Raw genomic sequence first — 19,377 nt, 5'->3', positions numbered from 1 at the left:
CCCCAATGTGCCAAGAATCTGTCCAGAACAGAGCAGAGTCACCCATGTTGATATGAGCTGAGGCAATAGCAGTATAAGCCTCATGCAGCTTCAGAAGATCCCTCCACCAGAAAGATCCAGCATGAGCTGTTGCCTGTGGAACCCCATGATCATAGTAGCTGTTCCATATCAGGGTCACCCAAGGAATATCAACCTTGTTATAGAACTTGTGAAGATGCTTGATAAGGAGTCCTTTATTCTGGATGTTCAGATTAATAACTCCTAAACCCCCTTTATCTTTTGGCCTGCAAACTAGCTCCCATACAGCCAGAGACTGCTTTGGAGCATCACTATTGCCCCTCCAAAGACATTGCCTGAAGATTCTGTCTAGCTGCTTAATGATCCCTGGTGGAATATTGAGGCTGCATAGAAAGTATATTGGCAGAGAGGTCAGGACAGAGGTAAGAAGCTGCAAGCGAGAGCCTTGATTCAGCATGGAAGAGCTTGCAGTTAACCTCCTCTCAAGACTGTCAACTAGAGGCATTAGGTCAATGATCCTTGGCCTTGTAGTTCCCAAAGGAAATCCAAGATAAGTAAATGGGAGCTGCCCAATTCTACAACCAAGAATAGCAGCAAGCCTTGTAGTTCACGAAGAGCCTCATTGCGAAGAAAGCATGTAATTCAAGATCTCTGTTAAATAGTCCTTGCAAAGACAGTGTTGGCATGTGATGTAATCAACAATCGTTGACCTCTTCCTCACCTACTCTCTTCTTCCTCCACAAGACTGTAACTCAGATCTTGTATCTTGGCGTGACACCGAGGAATTCATCCACCTCCGAGAGTGAATTAGTGTTTCCTACTACCATGAGTTGTACATTTGGTACCTAAGGCCTACCAATCCTCCTCTTTGTCTCAAATTTCTCTCTACACATTTTCTTCTTCCCAGGTGACGATTTGGTGATGGAGACCTCGTTCGGGTACATATAGGGCGGCGGCCAATGGTTGTCCCTATCCATGTGCCAGTGAAGGGGAACGATTGAGAAACATCAGCTCGACATCATCAAGATGAAGACGCAAGGTGTGTTGGTTGCGGCCTCATCAAGTCCATGAAAGATACGATCAGGGCTATGGGGTTATGGATGGCGCAAGTGGACGTTTCCATCAAGGAGTTGAAGGCGACGCTCGATGGCATCGACGCGCAAGCTGGCGGTCCTTGAAACGGAGCACCGACTACTGGAGGCAAGGATCATGCCTCGGCCTAATGGGCATGACTGCTAACAGGAAATGGCCTTTGCCGGGCTCCCTAGCGTAGGAGTTTGGAGTATGCAACAAGTTTTTCCTCAGTGAGAAACCAAGGTATCAATCCATGGAGGCATCGGTATCCCGGAACAGTTTAATATTCTGCAACACAAATAAAACTTCACAGTGTCCCCAACAATTCAAACAAGGGTGTCAACCTTACTAGTATTGCTAGTTGCACAAGGAAATTAAAAGTTAAATTAGTAGATAATATTGTCGTGGTGGGCTCACGACAGATGCCACTGGGTGGCTAAAAAGAGGGATAGGCAAGAGGCAACCGGTGGGCTCCAGAGGCGGGGTTGGTACAAGCGAGCGTGAGACACAAGACGTACCCATGTTCGGGGCTCTCCGGAGAGATAACACCCCTAGTCCTGCCGAGTGTGGTTTATATGAGGTGGATACAAGCTTGCTCCTTGAGCTGTTTTGGGGAGGAAGGAAGACAGACCAGTGCATAGGCTACAGGGTTGCGCCTCCGAGATGCCGCTCGCCCCAGGCGTTGGCTTGGTCGGCACGACAGCCGTGCCCGCCGGGGCCGGCGTAAAGGGGGGCACACTGTAGCCATGCTTGTTTGTCGATGGAGGTTTGTCTTGTGGGTACTGGTCGACATGCGCCAGCCGGCTTGGCCGGGTTGCGGAACCTGGCCAGGTTGCGCTGGGAAGCCGACCAGGGGCGAGCTAGATTGAGGGTTGTTGCCAGCCTCGATGTTTTTGAAAGGGATCCGGGTTCTGTTGCCTGCCTGGGGTCCATCCCCCCGATAGTAGTCTCCGAAGCTGTGAAGTCTCGTCGGCTTCAAGCAGGGGGGGCCTCTCGCAGTTTCACCCCCTTGAGGAGGCAGCTGGGTTGATGAAGTTTGTGGCCACCGGGTCCGGCAACACCCACTGTGTGCCGGCTTTCAGAAGCCGGATCGCGGCACCCTGGTATTGGCGGGGAACCGAGGCATCCGCCGAGTCTTGAAGAGTAAGGGACGCGCCTCCCGCGACCTGACACAGGCGCCACGTGGTGAACAGCAGCCGGAGAGGCCTTGCCAGGTCACGCGCGCGACGGGACATAACAACGGGCTGGGCCCCGCCACGCCGCGCCCTCGGCCCACACGCGAGGATTTATTGTGGCCGCCGTGGATGGTCGCACTTCTCGAGGTAATTAAATCGTGGGGGAAACGTGCCCACATAATGCGGGGAAGTGGAAAAGTGGGCGCAGCCGATCCCACTTCCCCACGTCTCTGCCGTGGTTAAAAAACAGAGGGAGGGGCGGCGGAAATACTCACGCACGCACCCCTCGTCTTGCTTTCCTTCTCCTCCTCTGACTCTTGAGCCCATCTCTCGCCACAACGCTCCGCCGCCGCCAAGCAGCACTTAGCTGCTGTTTTGACTTCATGCTCGCCGTCGCACTTCTCGCCCCCAGCCACCTCTGCCAATGGCGTGTCCCAAGGGGTCATGGGAGAGGTCCGAGACCACGGAGGACGATATCCAGTATCTGCGCGACACCAAGCGGCTACCGCCGTCGAGGGAGGTGGCCACGCGCGCGCCAGGCGACGAGGCGGTGCCGCGACCGGAGGGGGCCGAGCGCGTGGTCTTCTTCTCTCACTTCAAGCGCGGGTTCGGCCTCCCCGCTAGCGATTTATTCCGCTCCTTATTAGATTTCTTCGGGCTGCAGCCGCACCACTTGGGCACAAACGCGGTGCTGCAGCTCTCCGGCCTCGTCACCCTGTGCGAGGGCTACCTGGGCATCGTGCCCAGCATCAATCTCTGGGTCTGCTTCTTCTTCTTGAAGCAGCAGGGGCCGGCAGCCGGGGCGATGTCTGCCTGCGGGGCCGCCGTCATCTCAACTCGGCCGCATGGGGTGTGCCCCAAGATGCCGCTTGAGGATTCTGCTAAGAAGTGGCAGAACTCTTTCTTCTACATCCGCAATCTCGGCGCGGACTGCATCAACTTGCTGCCGTTCATCGACGCGGCACCGCTGGCCAAGAAGAACTAGACCTACTGCCCCAAGACCACGCAGGAGGTCCAGAACTTGAGCGACCGGGTCACGGAGATGGCGGCGCGGGAGGGGCTCACCGGGACGGATCTTATTGCCGCCTTCATCACGCGCCGGGTGCTGCCGCTGTAGCACCGAGCGCATATCATTGGCCAGATGGGGGACCGATGAGATCCCACCCGGACGTCATCCACCGGGTTGTTGTAGGAGTAGGTCGCCGACCGGGTCAACAGCATCTCAAAGGCCGGGATGGTGGCTGACCGACGCTTCGTGAAGGCGCCCTACAACCACGCGAACCCGGCGCCGACGGTGAGTCCCTGGTCCTCGTTTTTTGCAATGTCCAGCTTCTTCTCCGTCCTGATGCGACGAAGGAGGTGCTGCTGAACGCTGCCGAACAAATGCGAGATGGAACGAGGGCGCAGGTACTGGCCATCCAACAAGTCGGCTCGGAGGAGGCGGAGTCCTTTGCCGAGAACACGAAGCCGGCCGACGCGCAGCTGATAATCCCCAAGTGTAAGGAATCATCGTAGCAATTTCCAAAGGTGGAAGTGATAAGTATGGAGTGTCAAACCCTCAAGGAGCTAAAGGTAAGATCAATATTCTCCCAAGTCCTATCTGCCACTGATACGACTCTACGTACACCGAACGTTTGCTTCCAACTAGAAATGAGAAATAAAACTACGTTGTGGGTATGAAGAGGATAGCTTTGCATGATATCGGAGAACTAAAATATAAAAATAGGTGTTGTTAACATAAGGTTAGAATATATTACAATATATTATAAATAGCGAGTGTGGAACAATGATGGATCGGTGTGCGGAATTGTCCTAGGCAATTGTTAAGAAGATTGGTAATCATTTTTGCAATTTTATATGAGGGAGAGGCATAAGCTAACATACTTTCTCTACTTGGATCATATGCACTTATGATTGGAACTCTAGCAAGCATCCTCAACTACTAAAGATTATTAAGGTAAAACCCAACCATAGCATTAAAGTATCAAGTCCCCTTTACTCCCATACGTAAACAAACACCTTACTCGGGTTTAAGCTTCTGTCACTCTAGCAACCCACTATAAGCGAATCATGAACATATTGCAAACCCTACAACAGGAATCCCTCATGCTTGCGCGACACGGAGAGCACCATAGGACAACACCAAAATAAAACATACAACTCAAACCAATCTAGATCATCAATCAACCCAAAAGACAAAGGAAATCTACTCAAAACATCATAGGATGGCAACACATCATTGGATCATAATATGTCGCATAAAGCACCATGTTCAAGTAGGGGATTACAGCGGGGTGCAGGAGAGTGGACCACTTAAAAGAGATGAGGAAGGTGATGAAGATGGTGATGTTGATGAAGACAATCACTGCGGCGATGGTTCCCCAGGAGGCATTCCGGCGCCACCGAGAGAGAGGGGGAGAGAGTCTCCCCCTTGTGCTTCCTCCTCCATGGCCTCCCCCCTAGACGGGGAGAGGTTCTCCCTCTGGTCCTTGGCCTCCATGGTGATGATGGCCCCTTCCGGCTTCCTCCTCCATGGCCTTCGGTGATGATGGCCCCCTCCGGCAGGGTGCCAAAGAGGGCCAAGATTGATTTTTCGTGGCTACAGAGGCTTGCGGCGGCGGAACTTCCGATCTAGGGTTCTTTTCGGAGGTTTGGGTATTTATAAGAATTTTTGGCATCGGTCTCACATCAAGGAGGTGCTCGAGGGGCCCACAAGCTCGGAGGGCGCGCCCTAGGGGGTGGGTGCACCCCCCAGGCCTGTGGCTTCGTCATCCACTTCCTGGCCCAACTCTTATGCTTCGGGGGTCTCTTTTGGTCCATAAAAAATCACCGTAAATTTTCAGCCCATTCCGAGAACTTTTATTTCTGAACAAAAAATGACACCACGGTAGTTCTGCTGAAAACAACGTCAGTCTGGGTTAGTTCTAATCAAATAATACCAAAACCATATAAAATCATTATAAACATGGCATGAATACTTCATAAATTATAGATACATTGGAGACGTATCAGCAGCCGGCGGGCACTGAAGCCGGCGCGCCGTGCCGCGCGGGTAAGACTTCGCATCGAGAGCTCTTGCGAGACTAGACGGATCACGACGAGGAGATCTTGACGCATGTTGGTGGTGCAACGCCGGCTGGGGGAGGGGACGGCAGCGTCGACCCGCCAAGGCGGTGGAAGAAGGCGGCCGATGCTGGGGTCGGGTCATCCCGCGGGCCAGCTGTGGCAAGCCGGTCGCACGGGAAGGATACGGTGCCACCGAAGCCGGTGGCGAAACGAACGGTGGAGGCGTCGCTTGCGCGTGGCAAGACCGCCGCCAAGAAGGCATGCCGAGTCATTCCAGCCGCGCCGCCAAAGCGGGCCGTCCTGGCGGTGATTGGGTAAGCTTTCTTTGCTAATTTCTGCTCGATGCTTGGTCGCATTCTTCTCATGTTTTCTTTGCGATGCGTAGGATGCCGCTCGACTTGGCACTGGCGGCCGTGGAGGCCGCGGCGGGGACCAACCCCGTGTTCCAGAGGACCCGGAGCAGCGCCATCAGCCGGGTGGAGCACTCGCCCGAGGAAGACCTTGGCCTGGACCCGACGGACACCGAGCGCATGGTTTGGCAGGACCGGAACAAGGCCGAGGAGGAGCTGGTGGCGGCCTCGGCCCGGGCTTGGGCCAGGGCCGTGGAGGCGAGGGGCAGGCCACCATGGACCAGGCCTGGCCGGAGATGCCAGAGGGCATGGAGCTGGCGGAGACGGTCGTCGAGCCTCCGGCGGAGGAGAGACGCGACCCGGAGCCGGCTGTCAATGACCCGGAGGTGGAGGAGATGGTCGTAGACACCCCACCCGGAACGACACGGCCAAGCAGGCGGAGGAGGGGCGCACGGGGGCCGCCGCCCCCGGCAGAGCACCGCAAGCGACGCCGGCCGGAGCACCGAAGTCGACGCCAGCCGCAGAGGAGCCGGCAGGGAGCGGGCACGCCTTGGTGATCAGGCTGCCACACGCGGCGCCGGGAAGCGGATCCGCCGCCGGGTCGCAGCAGCCCCAAGCAGAACCGACGGGGCCATGGTCGGGCCCCGCATCCAGGAAGAGGCGGCAATGGACGCCGTCCACCAGCATCTCTGCGGGCGCGTGTAGAGGCTTCAAGCCTTTGCCCAGAGTGAGCTGGAGCGGATGCGGGAGCTGGAGCGCTCCATGATTGTAAGTTTCCTTCTTGCTTGTCTTTCCGGCTGGTCAGTGGGGGCGCGCTAGCGCACCCACTGGGTGTAGCCCCCGAGATTCGGGCCAACTATGAAGTAGTTGGGTCGAATCTTAAAGTGTCTTTGTGTTTTTGCTTGACTCTTGTTTTTCTACAGCACCTAGACGGCCTCCGAGTCGGCATTCATAACCGGCTTCTGGAGAGGCACCGCGAGGTGAAGGCGCAGCTCGCCACCAAGGAGGAGGAGCTCCGTCTTGCCGAAGGTATGTATTGCATGCTCTTTTCTTCTTTTCTTCCGGCATCTGACTTGAAGCCTTGCCGCGCAGCCACCGCGGCTGAGGTGCCAGACCTTCGAACCCGGCTTGCCGAAGCCGGCCAGCAGTGCGACCAACTGGCTGGCGACAAGAACCAGCCCCAGGCCAAGGTGGACCGGCTGAAGGCGGAGGCCGCCAAGGCGGCGGAGGCCCACCAGGCGGAGCTCGTCCGGCTTAAGGATGAGTAGGAGAAGGCGGCCGCCGCCAAAGAAGATGAGCTGAAGGCGGCCGTCGACAAGGCTACCGAGCTCAAGAAGGCGCTCGAAGCCTGCAGCCGCGCCGGAGACCTGGAGCAGCACGGTATGTTGTGCAAGGCGCAACATCTGGATGAGCTCCTCGTCAGTAAGTATTTCTTTGTTTACTTTGCCGGGTTGCGAGTCGACCGGGTTCTCACATGGCTGACTGTTTTCCTTTTTCTTTTGTCAGAGTACTTCCCGGAGATGCAGGACATGACGGACGAGGCTGTGCACGCCCACCGGGCAACCCAGGCGGATGCGGGCGCCAATGTTGACCCGCATGCCACCTGGACTTTTTCAGAGATCGTGCACGCAGCTGAGGCCCACCTGATGGCCCTGACCAGCAGACAGCGAGGCCGGGTTGCGCATGGTGGAGGCCGTCTGGCCGGGTGCTGTTGCGCCTGACAGCTTCACGCGGCTGGTGCGCTGGTTGGAGGCCGAACCGGCGCGGCTCCATGCGTGGCGCATCTCCGCGGCTCGTGCCGGCGCAGACTTGGCGCTGCGCTTCGTCATGTCTTGGTACCCAGGCCTGAACCTGAACTAGCTGGCGGCGCAGCGAGCTGGCACGGAGCCCCAGCTGGAGGCGAAGGCAGGCCGGATTGCCGCGCGGGCCAGCTACCTCGCTTTGTTCGCCTCGCACGATGAGTTCTAGGTGGAGTAGACTGAAGACGGCAGGGAGGTGCCGCCTGACAACTTCGGCCTGGTGCTCAACGACCCGGCGGGCAGCTCCAAGGAGTCGAGTCCCTACGTGGATGATGATGCCGTGCTGGACGACACCGGCGCCTCGGCGGACCCGGAGGCCACCACGGAGGAGCCGACGGTCGCGCAACCCGACGCGGGAGCGGCCTGAAGCCATACTGCTCATGTATTTTCCTTTTGAACTTTTGTTAAGTATCAAGTCCACCCACTGGGGGTGTAGGACGAATGTACGTGGGCCTTTATCTTTGCAATGTAAATATTTTTGCAAGTATTTGCGCTTTTGCTTTCCATTTGTATGCTTTTTCTTGCCCGCTCCTTTCGGCTTTCCGGTTTGTGACAAGGAGTTAGGTTTGTGACAAGGAGTTCAGCTTTTGGAAGGAGTGCGCAGTACTTAGGCTTTTTCAAACGTTGAGCGCGAGCGAAACACCCACTGGGCTGGCTGGCGGCTGGCGGCGAAGTCGGCTGGTGCGCAGCCGGTCGTGCGGCAACTTAGTGCGGTGAGGCCGGATTGACCGATCCGGCAAATCCAATTTTTCTGCGTGCCGGCGCTTTGGCCCATGGTTCTTGTCGGCCAACAGCTGAAGCCGGACTATGGCTTAGGGCGAAGTGGAGGGCCTCGGCAACTCGGACACGCCGAAATGTACTAAGGGGGATGGCGGGGCGCGGTCAAGCCGGCTAGCCCCTGAGCCCTCGAGCCAGACGAGCCGACCCGGCAGCGGAGGTTGAGAAAAATTTACAAGGATGTGCGAGACACAATAATTTGATAGGAAAAGGTAGCCCCCGAGTGTCGTTCGGGGTCCTGCTGTATTTCATTGAACTTCAAAAGGTAGCGATACATACGACTAACTGTAAAATGGGCGGAGGAGCTCTGCATTCCAAGGACAGCTTGTTTCTTCGCCGCCGGCGTCTCTCTTGCGCTTGTTAGGCTTTGCGTGCGTCGATGAGGTAGTAGGCGTTGCGGTCACACAGGCCTTTGCTGACGATGAAGGGGCCCTCACATGGGGAGGCCAACTTGTGCTGGCCGGCTTCCTGCTGGACAAGTCAGAGGACGAGGTCTCCCTTTGGAATGCGAGGGGCTTGATTTTCTTGCCGTGGTAGTGCCTCAGGCTTTGCTGGTAGATGGCCGATCTGCTAAGGGCCAATAGGCGTGCTTCTTCAAGTAGGTCGACGTCGTCTTCGCGGGCTTCCTTGGCTTGCGCTTCTGTGTACATTGTGACTCATGGCGAGTCGAACTCGATGTCGGTTGGGATGACTGCTTCGGCTCCGTAGACAAGGAAGAACAAGGTGAACCCGGTCGACCGGTTTGGCGTCGTCCAGAGACTCCAGAGGACGGCTGACATCTCGTCGAGCTAGCTACCGGGTGAGCGGACGAGGGGCTCGACGAGTCGTGGCTTGATGCCGGACAAGATCAGGCCATTGGCCCGTCGACCTGGCCGTTGGATTGCGGATGAGCGACGGGGGCCAAGTCGAGCCGGATGCCGGAGACGGAGCAGTACTGCGCCAGGGTGCCCTTGGCAAAGTTGGTGCCATTGTCTGTGATGATGCCGTGTAGGACGCCATAGCGCACCATGATGTCCTTGACGAACCAGAAGGCTATTGGCCCATCCAGCTTTTGATCGGCCGCGCCTCGATCCACTTGGTAAACTTGTTGACCGCCACCAGCAGGTGCGTCATGCCGCCTGAAGCGGTCTTGCAGGGTCCCCCCATGTCGAGTCCCCAGTGTCGGTGTCAAAACCGGCAGATCTTGAGTAGGGGGTCCCGAACTGTGCGTCTAAGGTCGATGGTAACAAGAGACAGGGGACACGATGTTTACCCAGGTTCGGGCCCTCTCTATGGAGGTAATACCCTACTTCCTGCTTGATTGATCTTGATGAATATGAGTATTACAAGAGTTGATCTACCACGAGATCGTAATGGCTAAAACCCTAAAATTCTAGCATGTATGATTATGATTGCCTCTATGGACTAAACCCTCCGGTTTATATAAACACTGGAGGGGACTAGGGTTGTACAAAGTCAGTTATAGAGAAATGAATCTTCATATCCGAACGCCAAGCTTGCCATCCACGCCAAGGAGAGCCCCATCCGGACATGGGTGAGAGTCTTCGGTCTTGTATCTTCATAGCGCATCAGTCCGGCCCATGTCCAACAGGCCGGACGCCCGAGGACCCCTTAATCCAGGACTCCCTCAGTAGCCCCTGAACCAGGCTTCAATGACGAGGTGTCTGGCATGCAAAATGTCTTCGGCATTGCAAGGCGGGTTCCTTCTCTGAATACTCCAAAACAGTCTTTCGAACACAAAGAACATGTCCGGCTGCAAAACAAGTACCACACACAACCGCAGAGAGTATAATATTTCACGAGTCCAATCCACTGACAACTTTTGTAGCGTGACGCCACGTCACCATCCGGTCATTATTTTGAACCGTTTTTAGCCTGCCGCTCCATGTTTTGAGATGCGGTTTCATTGGCACGTCTTGTCAAAGCAGAGATCACGTCCCCTTATTACGGGATTCTCATCAATACGGGCGTGGGTAACCCAACCATGCCGTCTACACGGCCCTTGGGAATAGGTGAGTCTTAAGGTGAGTGGGGAGGCGCTTGATATTCACTGCCTCTATAAGGAGATAAGGATTCCTTTCTTTCACCCATGCCTTCTCTCTCTGCCCCCCCCATTCTCGAGCTCCAGCGCCCAAGTTCTCATCTTTTCCGCCTCAAAAAAGCACTCCAGTCATGTCCGGATCTAGAGCGCAGGGCAAGTGGATGGTCTCCTCCGTCAAGGAGAAGGACAACACGAAGCTTCGGGGGGCCGGGTATTTGGCCAAGGAAGTCGCCCACCGGCTTCCGTCCAAGGGACAGATCGTCGCCACCCCGGGGCCCCATGAGAGGGTAGTGTTCATCCCCCACTTTGTCCGCGGGTTGGGATTTCCTCTCCACCCATTCGTCCGCGGACTCATGTTCTACTACGGGATGGATTTCCACGATCTGGCCCCCAACTCCTTCCTCAGCATCTCGGCATTCATTGTCGTGTGCGAGGCCTTCCTCCGTATCTCACCTCACTCCGGACTGTGACTAAAGATCTTAACCGTGAAGCCGAAGGTGGTGGATGGCCAACACGCAGAGTGCGGAGGCGCCATGGTGAGCAAGATGCCCAACATCATATGGACCAAGGGTACCTTCGTGGAAACCGTCAAAGGGTGGCAGCAACTCTGGTTCTATATCACGAAGCCCCGCGACGCCACCTGGGCCGCGGCTCCCGAATTCAAGTCCGGCGCCCCAATGCGGCTCACCTCCTGGCTAGAGAAGGGCCTAAATTGGGCTTCGTCGGACGAGTTGATAGCGCTGTAGACGCGCATCCAGAGCATGGTGGACAAGAACATCAAGCTCGTTAACGTGATCCAGGTGATGCTAGTTCGCCGGATCCTTCCATGCCAGAGCTGGGCTTGCCATCTATGGGAGTTCGATCCGGCCGAGCACCAGACCTTGCAACGATTCTTCGGAACTACGCACAAAGATATCTGGAAGGTGCTCTTCAAGGCCAACGAGACGTGGCCGAAGACGACCGAGGACCGTGGGCACGACCTGGCCCATCCCGCCAGTCCAGTAAGTCTTTCACATTTCAAGGTGTATCCTTTACTTGCTTTTTCAGGGAAGGTGCCTAAGCCTCCCTATTTATTTTTTCAGGGCTGGACAAAGAAGGCGGAGCGGATTCAGTGTCCGGCTCCGCTGCCCGAGAACCAGCCATCCCGCTTCTGACGAAGATGCTGGTTCCGGCGCCGTACCAGGCGCCGGAGAAGAAGGCCAAGAAAAAGGCCAAGGAGACCACAAGTGGTCTCCACCGCAAGGGCGCTTCGGACGTGACGTCCGAAGGCGCCGAGACTCACTCCTCCGCCGCCGAGGATGACGAGGAGGAGGAGGAAAGCAACTCTCCCCCTGAGGGGGGAAGAAAGAAGAGGGCGGCCTCCATAAATCTGGAGGCAGAGGCGTCCAAGAAGGGGAAGGTTTCCCTCGTGGATAACTCCGCGTGGGACATCGATAGCAGCCCAGAGCGGCGCCCCTGAGATAAGCCCCTGGCTGAATCGTGAGTACTCAAAGACCCTGACGCATTCATATATCAGCCTCTTTACTTCATAGTTTTAACATGTTGAATCATGAACTTGCAGTCCGGCTCGTTCCGACCTCGAGCGATCCTTATCTTCGGGGAATTCGCTGGACCCGAAGGTGATGGACAACGGGTCCCTTCCGGCGGCCTCCTCTCCCAGGGCCATGGATGACACCGAGGTGTTGTCCCGAAGGATCCCAGGCCAGGGAGAGTCGCAGGAGGCCGTTGGGGCGGCGCCAGAGGGTGAAACCTCGGCCGCCGGACACATGGGGGAGCGAATCCCCATGGAGACTGGCGATGGGGGCCATATCCAATTCGGCCCCCAGCTGAATACGGTCCCGGAGACCTATACGGCTCCGGAATCCGGCAAGCAGCCTCCTTCGAAAGAAGGAGGTGTGCCCATTCCTCCGGTGACCTCTGTCCAACCAGAGGCACCAGATACTCTACTGGAAGCGCTGCGAAGTGCTTCCATTGTTGAGGAACACCGTACCCTCATGGGTACGGTGATTGAGAAGATTCAATCCACGAAGAGCGGACTGACCGAAGCCTGCACAAGCCTTCTAACAGGCTTTGAGGTAAGCAACGCAATTATGTGAAAAGAATGTCACAGTATAGATAGTAGCCCTGATACTCTGTCCGGTGTTCGGAAAGAAAAGCCGGCCGAGGATCGAATGATTTCCGTAGGAGACTAACCATACATGTCTATGTGAAATAAGCAGGCGTCGTTGCTGGCTGCGACCTCTCATGCTGCCGAAGTCTCCGGACTGAAGCAGAGGCTAGAACGGGCCGAGGAAGAGCTCGGCCAAGCAAGAAAGCAGCTGGAGGATAAGCAAGGTATGTAATGACCTATTTAGATATAGAGAGATACGAGTTGTTTTTCGTTGACTAGAGTGCCATGATGTTTGTAGGCGCGGCGGCCGAGGTGGAGACCCTCAAGAAGGCACTGGCCGAGGCCCAAAAGAAAGCGGCAAAGGGGCAAGCCGCTCGTGAAAAACACGAGGCTAGAGTTGATGAGGTCCAGCAGGAGCTCCAAGATGCCGTGAAGAAATGCGAGTCCTTGGAACGCAACATTGCGGATCAAGAGTCTGAACTCACCAAGGCCCGCCAAAGCGCACAAGATGCCCGGGTCGAAGCCCAGGGCGCCCTCCAGGAAATCCAAGAGGCCAGGAAAATTGCGGCGGGTAAGGCCTTCATTATGCAGAGCAAATATGTGAGGAAGAGGTATCTCTTACTAACCCAGATTTGGAGTTCTCCAGGAGCATTTGCGGATCTACCGTGCAGTATTGCCGACGCTGCGGAGTTCTTCCGAGCCGAAGAGGGGAGCTCGACGGAGAAGCTGTTCTGGTCGCAATACCTTGCGCCAGAACATTCAGTGCCTTTTAGCGATCAGCTAAAATAGCTGGTCGAACTACATAGGGTGGCCGAACTAGCCATGAAGGATTTAATAATCCGGCTATGGCCTGCCGAAGCCATACCCAACAGCTACTTCGGGCTCGTGAAGCGGCTGGTCACTGCCTTCCCCCGGCTTGATACCATCAAGCGGTCGGTCTACATCGAAGGTGCGCGGATGGCCTTCGCCCGTGTCAAGATATAGTGGGTGAAGATGGACGCCGTAAAGCTCGCGACCGAGGGACCGCCCGCTGGCAAGGAGCACCGAACGCCGGAGCGGTATTTTGATGATGTCCTCAAGGGATCCCGCCTTGTAGCGGAGGAATGTGCTAAGGACATTATTTTTGAATGAATACATTCATGTTATCCTGTCCTGTAGTATGAAACAGAGCTGATATGTAATATAATGCCTATTTATTTTTTGGAATTTTACCTCCTGTGCGGCCGTTTTTATTAAATCTGAGAGTTGGCCAGTCGTCGGCTTCAGCCCCCACGTAGGTAGTACGGGGGTGTTCGGGATGGAATCTGAACACTCTTGATCCAAAGGTTTGGTCCTTGAAGGAGGTGTTTAGCGCAACGAACCAGGCAATCGGACTATGTGGCTTTATCACCCTCACTTAGCCATAGGAGTTTGACAATAGAAATTTAGGCGCAGCCCCTAGTATTCATGAATCCGAACTAGGGTGTTGTAAACACCTGATCGGGTAAAGACCGATTTGTCGCATAATGCGGGAAAAAATCGCAAAAGATTTGTAACCTCCGAACAGCTGACCGGCTCACGCCGCATCATGACAGTCAGTTTTCGGCTTTCTCTACTGAGGTGCTCATCCGGATAAACCAGGACACAATCGCAGTAGTTCTCCCTTTACTACCCTAGCCGATATAGCGGAATGTAAGGTAGTAAGCACATGAGCCGGGCAACCCAACTATTGACCAAAGACATGATTCAGAGCCAATGCATATAATGCTAAATTCGGGGTGCCAAACTATACTGCAAAAAGTGTTCGGACTTTGTTGCCGTAGTATGGGGCGCAATGAAGCCCCTGGCGAATTAAGGCGTACCAAAGTGTACGGGTGCAATTGATAAGATTATCAAGAAAAAATGAAGTAGTAAGCTAGCGCCGCAGAAGTTGGGCCACAAACTATTTCCATTATAGTTTGATTAATACATCAAAGTGTATTTGTACAAGTAGTGCGATAAGCAATAGGGCTATTTAACATGCCACGACCAAGGGGGAGCTGCGTGCGGGTCCTGAAAACAGGTAGAGTGATCGTCAAAAAGTCCACCTAGAGGTTCCCTTATACGTCAATGCTTCTTGCTGTCTTGGTGTATCTATCCTTCGAAAGGACCGATGATCAGGCCATCAGGAAAGGCCTGTGGAAAAGAAACCTGAAAATGATGGAAAAAGAAAATGTGAAAGTATGTGTGTCCAGGGGAGGTCGAGCCGTATTATGGACCACAATCTAGTTATGCCTCCATCTATGCCCATGGTATTTTGAGTGCGTAATTATGTACGCGCGGTACGAACGCCGCCATTTGGTCGGACTGGAACGAAGGACAAATTGCTAGTCGAGCTCTTGACGAGCTGGACTGTCCTGCTGCAGAGTAGTCTGGACTCGTTTGACAGTGTTCGGGAGTTTGGCCGCCGAATTAAGGTTCTGCTTGAAAAGGCCGCTCTGTGCTTCTGCTGCCAGGGCAGCGGTGTGCTCCTCGGTACCGAGGGAGCGCTCCGTGTTTCCATTAACTGTCATGACACCGCGTGGTCCGAGCATCTTGAGCTTGAGATAAGCATAGTGTGGCACCGCATTGAATCGAGCAAATGCGGTTCGTCCAAGCAGTGTGTGATAGCCGCTGCGGAAGGGTACGATATCGAAGATCAACTCTTCGCTTCGGAAGTTTTCCGGGGATCCGAAGACAACCTCCAATGTGATTGAGGCCGTACAGCGGGCCTCTACACCTGGTATGACTCCTTTAAAGGTAGTTTTTGTGGGCTTGATCCTTGAGGGATCGATGCCCATTTTGCGTACTGTATCCTGATAGAGCAGGTTCAGGCTGCTGCCACCATCCATGAGGACTCGCGTGAGGTGGAATCCATCGATGATTGGGTCAAGGACCAGTGCGGCAGAACCGCCATGACGGATACTGGTCGGATGGTCCCTGCGATCGAAGGCGATCGGGCAGGACGACCATGGGTTGAACTTTGGGGCGACTGGCTCTATCGCATAGACGTCCCTGAGCGCGCGTTTGCGCTCCCTCTAAGGGATATGGGTAGCGTATATCATGTTCACCATTTTGACCTGAGGGGGAAACTTCTTCTGTTCCCCTGTGTTCGGTGGACGGGGCTCCTCGTCGTCATTCTCTCTTTGCGACCCCTTCTCCTTATCTTCGGCATTTAACTTGCCGGCCTGTTTGAAGACCCAACAACTTCGGTGGGTATGATTGGCTGGTTTATCAGGGGTGCCATGGATCTGACATGGACGATCGAGTATGCGGTCCAGGCTGGAAGGGCCCTGATTATTCCTTTTATATGGCTTCTTCCGCTGACCGGACTTGGAGCCACTGAATCCGGCGTTGACCGCCATGCCATCAGTATTGTCACCATTGTTTCGACGCTTGTGCCTGTTGCGTCGGGGCTTGTCGTTGCTATTTCTGGCTTCCGAGGTGCCAAGTCTGCTTGCATTGTTATTGCTGCGGGCTAGCCAGCTATCTTCGCCCGCGCAAAAGCGGGTCATGAGTGCCGTGAGGGCCGCCATGGACTTCGGCTTTTCTTGGCCGAGGTGTCAGGCGAGCCATGCATCGAAGTTGCTGTGTTTCAAGGCTGCTAAGGCTTCGACATCCGGACAGTCGACGATTTGGTTCTTTTTAGTTAAGAACCTAGTCCAAAATTTCCTCGCTGACTCTCCGGGCTGTTGGACTATGTGACTTAAGTCATCGGCATCCGGAGGTCTGACGTATGTGCCTTGGAAGTTGTCACAGAAGGCGTCTTCTAGGTCTCCCCAGCTGCCAATAGAGTTTTTAGGCAGGCTGTTCAGCCAGTGCCGGGCTGGTCCCTTGAGTTTTAGGGGGAGGTATTTGATGGCATGAAGATCATCGCCGCGGGCCATATGAATATGGAGAATAAAGTCTTCAATCCATACCGCGGGATCTGTGGTTCCATCATATGATTCGATATTCACGGGTTTGAACCCTTCTAGGAATTCATGTTCCATTACTTCATCAATGAATTAGAGGGGGTGTGCGGCGCCTCTATATCTGGCTAGATCATGACGTAGTTCGGATGGAGTCCGTCTGCGGTTTTCGGCCCGGACGTGATTGTGCTTGCCATGTTCGGCTTGATAGCCATCATCGCGCGTCGGCGCACGCCCCCGCGATCCGTAGATCGATCTGGCCGGACCTGCTTTATTCTTCAGGTCCTGCCGCAGGTCATACGTGTATCCCCGAGCTGTTTTGTCTCTGCCTTTACGGCGAGGTAGGACGGGCTGGTGTTCGGCTTGAGTTGCCGTTTTGTCCCGGCCACGCGGTGGTCGATCAGCCGCATTACGCGTTGACGGTACGGGCTCGAATGCCTCATCATCGAATTGAGGTAGCAGTTTACGCTTCGGGTAACTTTTGGTTGGGCGCTCGAGGCCGTATTCCTCTGCTGCCAGGACGTTAGTCCATCTATCGTTGAGCAGATCTTGATCATCTTGGAGCTGCTGCTGCTTCTTTTTCAGGCTCCTTGCAGTGGCTATTAGCCGTTGCTTAAAGCACTCCTGCTCGAGAGGTTCCTCAGGCACGATAAAGTCTTCGTTACCGAGGCTCACCTCATCCTCGGGGGGTGGAAGGTAATTACTGTCCTCCGAGTCTTCGTTTGCAGCCTGTTTATCAGGGCTAACTTGCCCATCCTCCCGATCGTCTTGTTTAGAGTTTTGCTCGACGGGGTTTTCTTGGTCTTCGGCATCATCCGGAGTGTTGTTGTCTCTCGTGCCGGTATTGATGTCTTTGCTGCGACGTGATTTAGAGCGGCGCCATCGGCGCTTTGGTTGTATCTCGGGAGGTTTATCCTCTACTGGATTATTCTCATTATCGCTGTCACCCTCCTTGGGTGTATCCACCATGTACATGTCATACGAAGAGGTGGCCGTCCAGCGTCCGGTAAACGGTGGGTTTTCGGCTTGCTCCTCTCCGGCATCGTCGTCCATACCGTCGATGTCTTCGGAGCCGTAATCGAGCATGTCAGTTAAGTCCTCTACTGTGGCGATGAAGTGGGTGGTAGGTGGGACCTAAAATTCACCGCTCTCAGCCCCTAGTCCGGGCTGAGCGTAGTTCAGACGTTGCTCCTCCGTAATCACGAGGGATGGCATCAAGTCCAGAGCCTCGCTTAAAGGCGAGGTTTATCGAGGGAGAAAAGAATCCGTGGAGCATGGCGAGAAGGGAATTCCTCGGCCGAGCTCACATGATGCTGACTCCGAGAGTTCGGAGCCAGCGTCCGGGGAAGAGTCCGGCTTGGTAATGGTTGCAGGCGACACTGCCTCCTTCAGTTTCCCGTACTGGGCCTAGTGGCCACGGATAGTCCGGCGGGTTTAGAAATCCCGTCTTCGGTCCTGGCAAGGCGCTCTGGCTCTAAGGCCAGGGCAGAGGTTGGGGTCATGAATCCTTGGAAGATCAAGTCTCCTCGGATATCAGCGACATAATCCAGGTTTCCCAAACTAATCAGGTGACCTGGGGCATAGCTATCGATCTGCTCCAGATGGCCAAGCGAGTTGCCCGCAGTGCGAAGCCTCCGGATACGAAGATCTGGCCGGGGAGGAAAATCTCCCCTAGGGCAACATCGTTGCAGATGATGGATGGAGCCATCGAACCTTTTGACGGCGACACAGTGGAACTCTCAATGAAAGCACCAATGTCGGTGTCAAAACCGGCGGATCTCGGGTAGGGGGTCCCGAACTGTGCGTCTAAGGTCAATGGTAACAGGAGACAGGGAACACGATGTTTACACAGGTTCTGGCCCTCTCTATGGAGTTAATACCCTACTTCCTGCTTGATTGATCTTGATGAATATGAGTATTGCAAGAGTTGATCTACCACGAGATCATAATGGCTAAAACCCTAAAAGTTTAGCCTGTATGATTATGATTGCCTCTACGGACTAAACCCTCCGGTTTATATAGACACTGGAGGGGACTAGGGTTGTACAAAGTCGGTTACAGATAAATGAATCTTCATATCCGAACACCAAGCTTGCCATCCACGCCAAGGAGAGCCCCATCCGGACACGGGTGAGAGTCTTCAGTCTTGTATCTTCATAGCCCATCAGTCCGGCCCATGTCCAATAGGCCGGACGCCCGAGGACCCCTTAATCCAGGACTCCCTCACCCATACCGCAAAGGGCCAGGTGACCGTGATGGTTTGGAGGGCTGAAACCGATTGGTGACTGCGCTTGCTGAAGCGTTGGCAGCCCTCGCACTTGAGGACCAGCGACTCGGTGTCTTTGAGGGCCGTGGGCCAGTAGAAGGCATAGCGGAAAGCCTTGGCCACCAGGGACCTAGAGGCGGCATGGTGCCCGCGCTCGCCCTGGTGGATGTCGAGGAGGATCTCTATGCCCTTGTCTTGCTCAATGCAGCGCTGGAACACGCCCATCGCACTGCGCTTGACGAGCTCGTTGTTGATGATGCTGTAGGCGGATGCCCGGCGCTGCACTTGCCGGGCTTCGGTCTCGTCAGTGGGGAGTGCTCCGCTCTCCAGGAAAGCCAGGATTGGCTGGGCCCATGACGGGGCCGTCACCACGGTGAAGACGACCACCAAGGCGGGTTCCGGGGCAGCAGCCCCCGAGACGGAGCCGGCAGCCCCCGGGCCAGGGATGGCGGCGGCCGGGTTAAGCACAACAGCCCCCGGGCCGGGATCAGCAGTCCCTGGGCCGGAGTCGATGGTCGTCGGGTTGGAGACGGCAGCCCCCAGGCCGGGATCGGCAGTCCCCGGACCGGGACCAGCAGCCCCCGGGCCGGAGCCGGCAGCCCCTGGGACTGGGCCGAGATCTTCGGGATTGGGTGGGGGAGTAGCAGGATCGTCTGGAATGAAGATGGACTCGGAATCGGGAGACGGCTTGATAGATGGCTTGCACAAGTGCTCGAGGGAGACGCCGAATGGGATGGCTTGCCGAGAGGAGCCGATCTTGGCCAGTGTGTCGGCGGCTTCCACTACAAAAAAA

The sequence above is a fragment of the Aegilops tauschii genome, chromosome 2 (genome assembly GCF_002575655.3).
Source record: "Aegilops tauschii subsp. strangulata cultivar AL8/78 chromosome 2, Aet v6.0, whole genome shotgun sequence".
In the NCBI taxonomy this organism is placed as follows: domain Eukaryota; kingdom Viridiplantae; phylum Streptophyta; class Magnoliopsida; order Poales; family Poaceae; genus Aegilops; species Aegilops tauschii.
The sequence above is the reverse complement of the archived record's forward strand: the minus strand, read 5'-3'. Positions refer to the sequence as shown.